The 12,407-nt window shown below is 43.4% G+C and overlaps 1 protein-coding gene and 1 long non-coding RNA gene across 8 annotated transcripts in view; one reads left to right on the top strand and one right to left on the bottom strand.

Moving 5' to 3' along the window:
- Nucleotides 1–240: 240 nt before the first annotated feature.
- LOC134482323 (uncharacterized) lies at nucleotides 241–10,428 on the bottom strand. Of its 2 annotated transcripts, XR_010058354.1 has the most exons (3): nucleotides 8,985–10,428; nucleotides 2,017–4,074; nucleotides 241–1,262 (listed from the first exon to the last, which is right to left on the bottom strand). It is a non-coding gene; the product is annotated as an uncharacterized LOC134482323 (long non-coding RNA). The 2 variants fall into 2 exon arrangements; XR_010058353.1 differs by lacking the exon at nucleotides 8,985–10,428 and having other exon boundaries at nucleotides 2,017–4,592.
- Nucleotides 10,408–12,407, top strand: part of Ccser2 (coiled-coil serine-rich protein 2) — a 112,672-nt gene continuing 110,672 nt past the window's right edge. For 2 of the 6 annotated variants that reach the window (NM_001427502.1, NM_001427501.1), the window contains exon 1: nucleotides 10,450–10,665. The gene's annotated coding sequence lies outside the window, so the exon portion shown is untranslated. Of the gene's footprint in view, nucleotides 10,666–12,407 lie in introns of all 6 variants that reach the window. The other 4 variants (XM_017600329.3, XM_063275368.1, XM_063275367.1 and 1 more) reach the window with 4 other exon arrangements.

Raw genomic sequence — 12,407 nt, 5'->3', positions numbered from 1 at the left:
GCTAGGACTACAGGCATATATGCCAGTTTCTGTGTTGGAACATATCCGCTTGCCACATCTGTATCAGATGGTTGTGAGCCACCAAGTGGCTGCTGGGAATTGAACTCAGGACCTCTGGAAGAGCAGACAGTGCTCTTAACCGCTGAGCCATCTCTCCAGCTGCTGCATCTGTATCAGAGTCCCGTGGATACAGGACATCCATGTTTTATCATAGGTGGAAGAACTGAAGCCACACCAAAGTTTATGCAGCTTTAGCAAGTAGCCTTCTCTCCCTTCTTAGTAACAGAGGGTCATTCATTGGAAGCAGCAAAGGCAGTTTTATTTTCTTTCTCCCTGCTAGGAGACCTTGATCACTGTGTTTCTAAGCATTGGGTGTGGGTGTGGTAGGGGTGTGGAGGGTGCTTCTTTAGCTTTAAAGACACTTCTGTTTTGTTTGTAGGTGTAAATACTTTTTGAGCTTTGCCTGAAAGGTCTTTAAAAACCACAGAAAGAAGAGAAACAAGCTATTTGCAATATCAGGAAGGTTTAGGACCAGAGTGCTAAGAACTGTCTAAGAGTAGGAGACAAGATGAGGGTCTGGGCCATCCTTAAGAGGTCCTCCCTGTGCCTGGACTAGGTCTGAAAGTTAGGATGGCTCTACTGGGGGCGAGTATCGAGGAGATTATCACTGGCAGCTCACTAGAGCAGACTGAGCAGCTAGCTGTCCTACCTGCCTAAACTCTGAGGAGAACTTCTTGGAATCCTAACCACATTAAGTCTGCATCCTCATGAGCACCCCATCCCCCACTAAGGAGTTTATCTCTAAGTACTCAAAGACTTTGGCAAGCTTTAGGGTCTAATTAAACGGGCCTTCCTTCCCCTTTATTCTCTGTCTTTTACTGTTTGTTCCTATTTGCAGATCTTTTTCAAATGTTCTCCTCATTTTTTCTACTGAGTTTGCATGTCCTTCATTTCCAAGGGCTCTCTTACCCTATAAGAGTTTTCCTTTCTTTAAGAAAAAAGAAGAAGAAGAAGAAGAAGAAGAAGAAGAAGAAGAAGAAGAAGAAGAAGAAGAAGAAGAAGAAGAAAAGAAAGCAACATGTGTATTCTTGTTTCTGCAGCATGATTTTCTCTCTCACTTCTCTGAACATGATTTCTGGTTGTTTCTGGAGGAGAGAAGTGGTAGGAACACTTTTCTTCCGGAGGTTTCTTGCTCCTCTCAGGTCTCTTTGTCTGGGTCTCTGTCTTCAGTGTTCTATGCACTTCTCTAGAGTGCAGGAAGCCTAGAAGTTCCAACAAAATGCTGTTAAATACATTATCTCTATAAATGTGAATTTACCTTCTTTTCAAGTGAACAGAGAAATTCATGACGCTTGACCAAATAATAGGCCATTTAAAAAACTTGCTAACTATCAAACTATAGAGATGACATTGTCTGACTATAATGTAATAAAACCAGAGATCACTGATAAACATTTTAATATCTAAAAACTTGGATTTTATTTTATTTTTTTTTTGTAATTTAAAAAATATTCAGGGGCGGGAGACATGGCTCAGTGGTTAGGAACACTGGCTGTTCTTCCAGAGGTCCTGAGTTCAATTCCCAGCAACCACATGGTGGCTCACAACCATCTGTAATGGGATCCGAGGCTGTCTTCTGGTGTGTCTGAAGACAGCAACCATGTACTCACATATATTAAATAAGTAAATCGTTAAAAAATACAAATTTGCAAAATGGAAATGTGGCATAAAAATAGAAAAAGGAACAAGAAAAGTAGTTTAAATAATTCTATATACATAAATGTGAAAATAGGAAAGAAATAGGTTTTTTAGGAAACGTATGACTTAGTAAAATTGATACAACAATATAGACAAAGTTTAAATAAATTTCTGCAGAAGAAAAAAATTAAATAATTTTCCTCCATAAAACCAAAAAACCAAAAAACAAAAAAACAAAAAAAAAAAAACCCAAAAAAACGGAAGACAACCCCTCCCCCACCAAGAAACATATGTATGTTGGGCTGTGGTGGTGCTTACCTTTCATCCCAGCAGCTGGGAGGCAGAGGTAGAAAGAGCTCTATGAATTTGAATACAGACTTGTCTACTTGCTTAGTTTCATGACAGACAGGGTTACATAGACATCGTTTTGAGGGAAAAAAAGAACATATTAAAACCCGATGGCCTCTCACTAGGAGCAAATAGAGACATAAAGGACAAGAACTACACACACTATTAAACATAAAACTGAAAATATAGAAAGTATATAGTAGTTATGATATCATTAAAGAAGAGTTGAAAAAGTTTTTCAGAAAGGCATACCACATTGATGAATAGAAAGATTCAATCTTAAAGATCAGGTTTTATATGAGGAGACGTAGATCTAGTTTATAAAAGCAAAGCCATTCTTAAAAATGTAAATAGCACATGATATTCACCTTGAAACTAGACAAGTTTATTATAAAATTTATTTGGATGAACATTTAAGCAAGAACAATCAGGAAACGCTGGTCCTGTTGGTAGACACCTTCAATCCTATACTCAAGACGCAGAGGCAGTGGGATCTCTGTGAGTTTAGCCAGCCTGGTCTATCTACATATCGATTTCCAGGCCAATCAAAGCCACATAGTTAGGGGTTTCCATTGGTGTGAAGAGATACCATGACAAAGGTAACTATTATAAAAGACACCATTTAATCGGGCTGGCTTACAGGTTCTGCGGTGCAGTCAATTGTCATCATGGTGGGAAGTGTGGCAGTGTCCAGGCAGGCCTGGTACAGAAGGAGCTGAGAGATCCCCATTTTCATTTGAAGGCCTCTAGGCGAAGACAGGTTTCCAGGCAGCTAGGAGGAGGGTCTTAAAGGCCACGCCCACAGTGACACACTTCCTCCAACAAGGCCACAGCTACTCCAATAAGGCCACACCTCCTATTAGTGCCACTCCCTGGGTGAAATATATTCAAATCAAGTTAAAAAGAAAGTCAGAGAAATCCGTGGGAGAGGGAACAGTAGAAGCTACGGAGCTGCTGTACAAGATAATAGCCTGTATTCTTCTGCGTGAAAAGCAGGCTGGCAATGTATGTTTAGAGAAATCAGTGGAACAGAATTCTAATGGCCAGGCACAAGTCAACTGCCGTCACAGACGGAATGATGGGCCTTGTAATTTCTTGTGGCTTCCACTGCTGCAGTCGCGGTCATCAGAAATGAGGGCTTTTCTGCTGTAGAATTTTATGGGCAAAACTGGGCAGTAGGTAGTCTCGTGTTTGGCTTCCTTGGCGTGTATCAGAAACTCATCCCTTTTAAATACTAATTCAGTATTATTTTACTAATATACCTTGAGCTCTTCATTCATTTACCTGTTGTTAAGGTTTGAATCTTAGGTGTTCCTCCCAAATTCTGGTGCTAAATAAAGGCTTAGTTGCTGTTGGTTATTCTGTCAATGGGTCTGTGCTCTTGAAGTGGATGCTCCCTTCCAGGCTCTGAATGCAGCCAAAAATGCTCCCTCTTCAGGCCCTGCCAGGTGCTCGATGGATGTGCTGTGCCTCATGACAGGCTTGAAGCAACAGGGGCAAGTAAGCATGGACTGACACTAAAAAGTAAGTTAAAAAAAATCCCCCCCCCCCTTTTTTAAAGTAGGTTTTCTTAGGTAGTCACACAGCAACTATTCATGCATACAAAATTACTTCCAGTTTGGGTCAGTATAAACAATCTTGTCTAAGTCACTTTGTGGATATATATTTTCATTTTTCTTGATTAAGTATCTGAAAATGGAGTTGTGGGGTCATAGGCAGAGGTCTGTTTAACTTTATCGGAAACTGTCACAGTGCAATCCAATCCTTAACCATTTGCTCCCTCCCACATACCATCAGTAATACGGGAGCCTTCTGGTTACTCCACAGTCTTTATATGTTTAGTGCTGTCAGTCTCTTAAAGGTCTTGGTCAACTGGGCTGGAGAGATGGCTCAGCCATAAAGATGGCTGCTCTTACAGAGCACCTTGGTTTTCTTCCCAGCACCAACATGGCAGCCACAAACACCTCTAACTCCAGGGGATCTGTGCCTGCTTCTGGCCTCTGTGGAAATCAGGCATGCTTCTGGTGCCTGGACATGTGCAAACAAAATACACATGCGCATTAAAATACGCTTAATCATCATTGCTCTAGGTAATTTTCTCGAACACCATACACTGGGTAGCTTATAGAGAAAATACATTATTTAATTCTCATTGTTCAGAAGGGTGAGAAGTCCTAGACCAAAAGCTTGTATCTGGAGAGGTCCCCCCACTCCCTCTTACTTCCCACTATGATGGAGAGCAAGCAAGCACGTAGGGTGCAGGAGAGGAAGAATTCAGAAACTGCTCGTGTGGTGATAATGCCTCTGAGGGGATGGGATGCTTGCAGCCTGCTCTCCTCTTGGAGGCTCCGCCGCTTACTGTTGTTAGAGTCCTTACAGTTCAGCTTGAGCTCAGCAGGATGTGGTACACATAGGTCATCCCAGCACTGGGGAGACCTAGTCAGATGACTGCAGGTTCCAGATCAACTCCATTTACATTTTAGAAAGGCCACTCGAACCACAGCAGTCACTATAGTGACCATGAAGCAATACATCATTGGGCTTTAATTTGTATTTCCCCAGAGACTAATGGTCTTCCTCACCTTTTCCTCCATTCATGGATGATCTTTTGTGGAGTGTCTATTCATGACTGTTATCCATTTGAAAATTTGGGCTCTTTGCCTTCATTATTAATCGGAAGGGTTTCTTTAACTATTATTAGAAGTTATTCTTTGGATTCAGTTTTCTTGGGGTTGGTTTCCTTGGTAACAAGGTAATTTACCTTCAAATATTCAAAGGGGTGTGTTCCCAGCAAGTTTAAATGCCTGCATTCAATCTTCAGCACCCACTAATATATCTTATGCATGCACGCATGCCCGCACACATGCCTGCATGCACGTGCGAGTGCATGTGCACACACACATACACACACACATACACACACATACACACACATACACATACACACACACAGACACACACACATACAGACACACACACATACACACACAGACACATACACACACACACACACACACACAGAGAGAGAGAGAGAGAGAGAGAGAGAGAGAGAGAGAGACTAAATTATAAACTATCTCGACCGCCCTTCTATTTTTTTTTTTTTTCGAGTTTGGTTTCACATCCCAGACCTCATTCAGATTTGATAATCTGAGGGAGATTTTGTTTTGCAGCAGCAGCTGCATGTACAGTGATGGAGTTGGCTATACAGAGAATTTTCTCATATGTAGTATGTATGCCTGTGTTTATAACTCACATCGTGAGTGTGTGTGCTTTCTGAGACAGAGACGCATGTAACTCAGAAACTCACTTTTTAGCAGAGAATGACCTTGAACTCCTAATCTTTGGCTTCAACTTCCAAACTTCTAGATTTACAAATATTAACAATCACTAATAATTAACAAGTTGATTCTTTTTACACTCATTTAATAGCTTGAATTAGTTTGATCTTTCATTTCCTTTCCCCATTCTCCTGGTACTAAGGACTAAATCAGGGACTCCCTACCAAGGAATTGGTAGGTTAACCAGACTAGCTTTGAGTGGAGTAGGTTTTGACTTTATTATCCTTCTCTCTCAGCCTTCCAAGTAGCTAATATTATAGGGCTGTACCATGAGGCCTTGTTCAAGTTCAACTTAGCTACTCCTCTAGGTCACCTTAGAATCTAATGTATATTGCTGCTTTCCAAGCCTCTGTGGAAAACAGGATGGCATTTCTTCAATCGAAATTATCCTGTGATCCAGCAGAAGACAGTCGTGAGAGGTTGCTTCCACTCTAGTATCTATGGTAGTATTTTCATGATAATCCCAAGCAGGTATGCACCGATGGGTGGACAGGTGAACAAAAAATGCCTTACACATATGGGTGAATTTTACTCAGCCTTAAAAAATGAATTTGTGGGGCTCACACCACAACATGGATGAGCCTTGGGGATACAGTGATAAGGTGGTAACAAAAAGAGAAACACTATATAGTTCTATTTACGGAGTTACTGGTGTGGCTAAATTAATAATACGTTGCCAGGGTGGGAAGGAATGGAGAATTATTTAATGGGCATACAGTTTTAGTTTTTTGCAAGATGAAAACAGGTCTGAAGACAGATGGTAGTTAATAGTGCATGTATTTAACACCACTGAGATATACAATAAAAAATAGCACAGAAAGTAAAACAGCTTGTCACATATCAAGTTCATGGTCATGTTGACTGAGTTTCTCTTCTCCAGGGAGAAACAACAGGAGTGTGAACCCACCCTGAGAGCTTTTTCCATTTAGAAATCAGACTCTTCTGTGCCTTTGTGAAGGGTTACATGAATCAGGGACAGGAGATTTAGAGGAATAATGTGGGTGGCTTCTAGAATGAGGCAGTCACTTTAAAACAACAGGGCATGACACCGTTGGGAAATAATGGAGAAAATTGAAAACAAGGCTTTTATAATCAATGTTATTAATTTTTGTATGTTGGTAACATCCATCTTCAAAAACAATCATAGTGTAGGCAAAATAAAATGTACCTGTTGCCTGCTATGATACCCCTCATCATCTTTCTGGACCATAGCCAGTCAATCTTAAAGGACACACATACACACACACACACACACACACACACACACACACACACACACACACACACACTCCTCTGCTCCCTTTTATCATCTTCCTGGCTGAGAAACAGGGTTTCTACAACATCAATGAAAACCCTGATCTTGAATACAGGGCCCTTTAAAGCTGGACATGCTTATTAATATTGTAGGGGTCTAGACGTCATCCATGTGTCCCTTAGGCAGAGATCTTGACCAAGAAAGATAGACTTCTGTGTCTGCGGGGTAGGGTCTAGACATCATCCATGTGCCCCTAAGGCAAAGATCTTGACCAAGGAACACAGTCTTCTGTGTCTATGGGGTAGGGTCTAGATGCCATCCATGTGTCTCTAAGGCAAAGATCTTGACCGAGAAAGACAGTCTTCTGTGTCCATGGGGCTAAAAGTTCCTATCATGTTGCTTTAAAGGGAAAACTTCTGGAGATTTCAGTAAATCAACCCCAGTGACTTCTCATCTTGTTCATGACCTAACCCCATACATCTGAGACAGTACTTGGCATGCAGCGGGGGTTCAGTACACACTGGGGGAGAAGGATTATTTCTTTAGACCCTTTAATGTTGTATTTAGGATCGCCCCCAGAACCAATTCTTCCTGGAGTCTTACTGACTGTTTCCCAGTGCTGTTTGCCTTGGAACCATAAAAATCTCTCTGCAAAGCTCTCTCTTTGGAGGAGGGCTTTCTTTCATAGCATGAGTGAGTACGTGAGTTCAGACCTTAGCGTCAGAAGCAAAGAGGAACTAGGTTACAAGCGGAACCAATGCAGCTAACTAACCAACCCTAAAATACAGATCATTATGTATCATTCAACCGAGTCCAACACAGCCCAGGGGTCTTTAAAAGGAAAGACAGAGAACACAGTTGTGTCTCTCCTTTCACCACAGAATTTCTGGGGTGAAGCTCAGGCCTGAGGACAAGTGAGGTTACCTACAGAGTGGACCTAACCATTATTGTTCATTTCAGTTTTTAACGAGTAGTTCCAAGTGGCAATCCTGCAAGATAACTGGGTTTTCTACCTCTGTGCTCTGACACAACTCTGTACACTGAGAAAATAAACCCACAAAGGGGATTGGTCGACGTATGCGCATTCCTATCATAGCAATTCGTACCATCTGCCTCTGCCTTTTCATCGTCAGTCTTCCTCCTCAGGTCATGGGCTGGGGTCACACTCTGGCTTTCTCAGCTGTTCTTTACTGATCAAAGGTTGGCACACTCGTGATATGTTTTTCACATGACACGTGATACTTAGACCTTTAGACCTTTGTATCTTGACAACCCTTCAGGCGTTGATGGAGAGTTTTCCCCACCAGGTCCCGTTGGCTGTTGGGAGAGGTATTCTACTCATGTGGTTCTCCAGGTTTGATCCTGAGAGCAGTATTTCAGTTCTCTGGGAATTTGTCTGAAATGTAAATTCCTGTGCCCCACCCTAGGCCTACCGAATTCAGAAATTCTAGGGCCAGCAATCTGTGTTATACTGAACCCTCCTCCTAGATTCTGAGCCATACTAAACATTGGGAGTCAAATATTTAGCTTGGTCTGCTTTCGTACCCTTAGCCTCCAGCATGCACAGCTCTTCCAGTGTCAGACTTTTAAAATATAACCTAATCATTTTCTATACAAAATTCTAAAATGGTGTCTAAATATATATTTTTAGGTTTGCCTATTCAGCATACCAACAAATGGCGAACATCGTTTATGTTTCCTTTGCAACTCAGCTTTCATGAACATCTAACAATCTTGTGATAGAGCCTCTGGCCAATTTCAAGTCCATAACTACAACTGCCCCTTTGTCTAACTTCCACAAACCAAGCCAGTATTCTCTCTGATCTAAATAACCCACCGTCATTTATCAAACAACTCGAGAGGTATCCATGCTTTAGAATCCTCTGACATTACCTACGCTAGCCATTCTCAAGACATCCCTGCGTCTTTACCTTCCTATTCCACATACATTCCAATAATAGCTTTGGTCTGGATTTTTCCCTTTACTCCCAGACACACCCAGTGCCACTCCATATGCCCCTACATGACATGGCATCCCATCTTTCAGGAAATGTAAGCCATGAAAATAATCTTTCAGAACACTGACTTCACCATGTCATCTCAGTCGTCCTGTAAATTAAAACCCTGGGGGCATACATTGAAAGAAGTGCCTAATAGAAATAGAAGCACGGTGACAACCAAGGAAGTGAGAAAATTGGGACAAAGACAAAAACGGGAACACAGAAAATGAGATGAAGCCTGTAAAAATTCATATGTAGCAAGCATTCTGTGAGGATCCTACCTTTGTGGAAGAAAGGGAAGTGATGACCTACCACGTCAAACAGCCAAAGAAAATACATGCTTACCTCAAATATTCCGGGAGTCACAAGACAACAGCCAAGTGGTTCAGAAAAGCAAAGCTCATCTTGGTTTGGGGAACTGAAAGATCATCCTCCCCCCTCCCAGAGTCTTTATAAAGCGGATTGGACCTGTTGCATCTTGCGTAGCTCCCAAGGACAATCTGTGAAGAGCCCCTTTTTCCCCATCTCTCAACTGATCTTTGATTGTAGCATAAAGTTCAAAGCATAGCATAAATTCATGAGTGTTGTGCTGGAGCCTGTATTTCAGAGGTCTGAGGCTTTGCTCTCCTAATGATTTACTTAATCTACAAAGAAATGTACTACATGTAACCCTAGTCTTTTCCAACATTTTATCACCCACAAAATTAAGTCTCCCTATCATTATTCTATTGGCCAATTAAAGAGACAAGTAATAATGGAACGTATAAAAAAGAGAGCTATTCAATATGGCCACATAGGGAATTGGAGGAAGAAAAGGGGTCCAGTTACCACCAAGTCCGCCTTCAGGAGTACTGACAAGAAGTTTAAGTTTAAATAGAGAGCTAGAAATAGTGGTAAATTGAATACTCCGCTAGGTTACGGTGCGGTATTGCTGACCTAGCGTTGTTTCAGCTCACTCAAGGCTATCTCGCGAAGTGATCTGAGACCTCAGAGCTGCAATTCCTGAGAGGCAAGCTCCTTCTCCGGACGGCGCTAGGCCTTCGGTATTGTTTTCATTTCTCCAGGATGAATTATCTATTTTCTTAAATTATTTGGAGTATAATGTTCCAACAGTCTGATGGACTAAGGGAGGGGCACAAGTGTCTCCTCCCCTATCACAGCGTAATTATGTTAGTGGTCTGGAGGAGAGGTGGTGCCTTTCCAAGTTCTCTTTCAATGTTATTAATTTCATTTGAGCTGTTGGGGCTAGTGAGGGGAACAGGCAGTCTAGGGTCAGATAAATAATCACTTTCAACGCTTATAATAGATAGCCAGATACTGCAGGCTTGCACGGTAACTCTCAATGACTTGGAGAGATGATTTATGGAATGGGATTGAGATCCACACCCTCATAAGATAGCTCCTTTTCTCAGCTCTCAGCGTTTTATCGCAATCTCTGCTCAGATTCAGTATGCCTGGCTGAGGCATAGCCACAGACAGGCCAAAACAAAGTCATGGTTGCTTCAGATCACTCCTAGTAGTCTGGAGCAGGAGCTGACAGGTTTGGTCGTGGTCAAGCAGCACATTTGAATCCAGAGGGCCATTTTGAGTTGGTCGGCCAAGAGACTGGAGTGAAAGGTTCATACCAGAAAAGACCTGAGTCAGGGGGCAAAGATGCAAGGTCAGTGGATCAGGGCGGAGCCTGGGAACGGCTGGCGCGAGGGTGGGGCGGGCCCGGAGGCGGGCCTAGCCCAGTGAGACTCGCGCCTGCGCAAGGACTGTCCGGGAGGCGGGGCGACGCACGCGTAGTGCGCGGGCCCTGGAGGGCGGAGTCCAGGAGGTGCCGGCCAAGGGAGGGGGCGCGGCGACGGTGAAGTCCGGCGCTCCCGCAGGCCGTGGAGGCGATGCTGGCTGCTGCGGAGCAGGCAGCTGGGCGGACGGGGATGTGACGGGACTGTCCTTCGCCTCTCTCCTACCCTCGGGCCGGCAGGTCGCTGGGCGACCCGCAGCCGGGCCGCGGCCGAGGAGGCAGCGCGACCTCCGCACGGTGAGAGTCGGGGGTCAGGGCCGGGGTCTCGGGACGCTGGAGGCTACCTGGCTCCCGGGCGCAGCGCGGGCGGAACGAGGGCCGGGTGTCCTTGGGCGTCGGTGCTCTGGGACGACCCTCGGAGCCCCCGCCCCCTCTCCCGAGCCTCCTGCGGTGCAGCGGGCAGGCCGGATGCCCCTGCTCGGTGGTGCTGAGACGGGAAGGGACCGCGGGACACCCGGGCTGCAGCCTTCCTGCACCGGGAAATCAGGGCGAGGCTTAGATGCCCTGGGATTTCAAAGCCTAGATGCTCGCGTTGGTAAGGGGAAGTACCTGAGAGCCCTGAATGAGTGGGATTTTTTTTTTTTTTGAAATCACTGAGTCAAAACAAAGACACGCCCTAAAACACATGAGAACTTTGGATTACACCGTATCTGTAGGTTCAGATGCTTTTTCCCCCTCCTCTCCCTCTTTTGACATCTATTTTTATACAGTTTTAAAATGTACCTACTTTCTTGACAAAGTAAAGGGAGGGGGTAATCCATTTGGGGTGGTCGTTGGTGATAAAGCCTGATTTTGAATTTCAATAATTGCAAATTCATCTTTGCTGACTACCTAGCCAATTAGGTTTGCTGATCATAAAGTAGGCCTTAGCAATGGAAATTCCTAGTGCACAGATTCTTTGCTGTCCAAGATTGGAGTGTCCTATTTCGCTTAAGGAGAAACCAGGTGTGGAGGCTTCACGCCTTTATCCTGGCATCCAGGAAGCAGAGGCAGGTGGATTTCTGTGAGCTCCAGGCTAGCCTAGCCCATAGAGCAAACTCCAGAATAGCAAAAACTACTTAGACCTTGTCTCAAAAGAAAACCCAGAGGGTTGGGGAGGGCGGTTATGAATGAGAATGAACATTTCCTTTTTTTCCCAGAGTAGCTGTTTGATAAAGCATTTTGTTTTTTTATCGAGAACATTAAGTATTAATGGAATATATGTATTTAGACAGTTGATCAGCGTATCATCATTTAGATTTAAAAAACTTTAAACAAATTGAATGAGGAGGATAAGTATAAAGTAGGTATTATAATGTATAATCTATAATTGGTAAGGATGTAAACATTAATAAGTGGTTTGCATGGGTGAAGTCAGTCTTCTTTCCAGACTTTATTAATGTTTGTCTCTCTTAATTTGTTAGAGCGCATCGCCCTTCTCTTATATGGTGGTTTTCTTCCTTGTTCTCAACAACACTGGCCTCAATCTCTAGGTTAAAAACACTTAGAACCCTTAACCTGTAATTTGTCCTGTTTAATATGCCATAACAAGAAAGCTAGGAGCTGTCCTGGGACCAGGAACTTTTTTTATTTACCTTCCCTCAGGTAGATTTTTTTTTTTTGCTGGTTGCCAGATTGCTTTTACTATGTGGGGGAAGAAGAGACTTTTAATTTCATGGTTCCAATTCCATTCCTTCAGTCTTTCCCAGTTTCTGGTGTCTGTCTGCATTCTCAATTCATCTACTGTTACACAGGTCCTCTCTCTGGGACTGTTTGCAGTTTACTGAAGATGGCATCTTCCTTTGTTTCCTGGCTCCAGAATGGCCTTCCTAGTAAACACCTTGCATTCCCACTAGAGTGATAGAGCTTGACGTCTGGGCATCTCATCTCTTGTTTTCACTGATCCAGTAGCACCATGCCAGGCTGCACTGAGTACTTCATCAATTGGGAGTTAATGATTTGCTTATATATTGTCTCCCTCAGGCTTTCGAGTGTCTTTT

This window comes from Rattus norvegicus, chromosome 16 (genome assembly GCF_036323735.1).
Source record: "Rattus norvegicus strain BN/NHsdMcwi chromosome 16, GRCr8, whole genome shotgun sequence".
Classification (NCBI taxonomy): Eukaryota; Metazoa; Chordata; class Mammalia; order Rodentia; family Muridae; genus Rattus; species Rattus norvegicus.
Note: the sequence above shows the minus strand (reverse complement) of the source record. Positions and strands in the feature narration are given on the sequence as shown.